Here is a 1,153-nt window from a genome sequence, read left to right as displayed (position 1 = left end):
CGTCCGTTTTCGTCATTTCTTATCGAATCGACTTAAAGCCAGATCGTCACATTGGCCGCTCTTCTCTCTGAAACGGTTGTACTTATCCTCTGCAAAGCTATGTCGCGTGCTGCGGTATGCGGAGACAGTAAACGCACCATAGTAGAACACATATGAAGCTTCTAAGTTGATGTAATAGCCAGAAACAAGTAGTACAATTCAAGTTTTAGGTATCGATTATTGACTTCTTAGCTGGCTTTGGTGCCTTGGACATGAGCTATTACCTTAAGATTCTGCATGAAAGGAGGGCTAGCAGCCGAGTTGCATGGGAGAATGTGAAAAGTGTTCATATGTAGTAAAATCCTTGTAAATCCGTCCGTTTTCGTCATTTGTTATCGAATCGACTTATAGCCAGATCGTCACATTGGCCACTCTTCTCCGTGAAACGGTTGTACTTATCGTCTGCAAAGCTATGTCGCGTTCTGCGGTATGAGGAGACACGAAAATCATCATAGTAGAACACAGATGAAGCTTCTAAGTTGATGTAATAGCCAGTAAGAAGTAGTACAATTCAAGTTTTAGGTATCGATTATTGACTTTTTAGCTGGCTTTGGTGCTTTGGACATGAGCTAGGACCTTGAGATTCTGCGTGAAAGGAGGACTAGCAGCAGAGTTGCACGGGAGAATGTGAAAAGTGTTCGCATGTAGTAAAAACCTGAGAAATCCGTCCGTTTTCGTCATTTGTTATCGAATCGACTTAAAGCCAGATCGTCACATTGGCCGCTCTTCTCTCTGAAACGGTTGTGCTTATCGTCTGCAAAACTATGTCGCGTGTTGCGGTATGCGGAGAAACTAAAAGCACCGTAGTAGAACACAGATGAAGCTTCTAAGTTGATGTAATAGCCAGTAAGAATTAGTACAGTTCAAGTTTTAGGTATCGATTATTGACTTTTTAGCTGGCTTTGGTGACTTGGACATGAGCTAGGACCTTAAGATTCTGCATGAAAGGAGGACTAGAAACCGAGTTGCATGGGAGAATGTGAAAAGTGTTCATATGTAATAAAAACCTGAGAAATCCGTCCGTTTTCGTCATTTGTTATCGAATCGACTTAAAGCCAGATCTTCACATTGGCCGCTCTTCTCTCTGAAACCGTTGTACTTATCGTCTACAAAG

The sequence above is a fragment of the Schistocerca gregaria genome, unplaced genomic scaffold (genome assembly GCF_023897955.1).
Source record: "Schistocerca gregaria isolate iqSchGreg1 unplaced genomic scaffold, iqSchGreg1.2 ptg000526l, whole genome shotgun sequence".
In the NCBI taxonomy this organism is placed as follows: domain Eukaryota; kingdom Metazoa; phylum Arthropoda; class Insecta; order Orthoptera; family Acrididae; genus Schistocerca; species Schistocerca gregaria.
The sequence above is the reverse complement of the archived record's forward strand: the minus strand, read 5'-3'. Positions refer to the sequence as shown.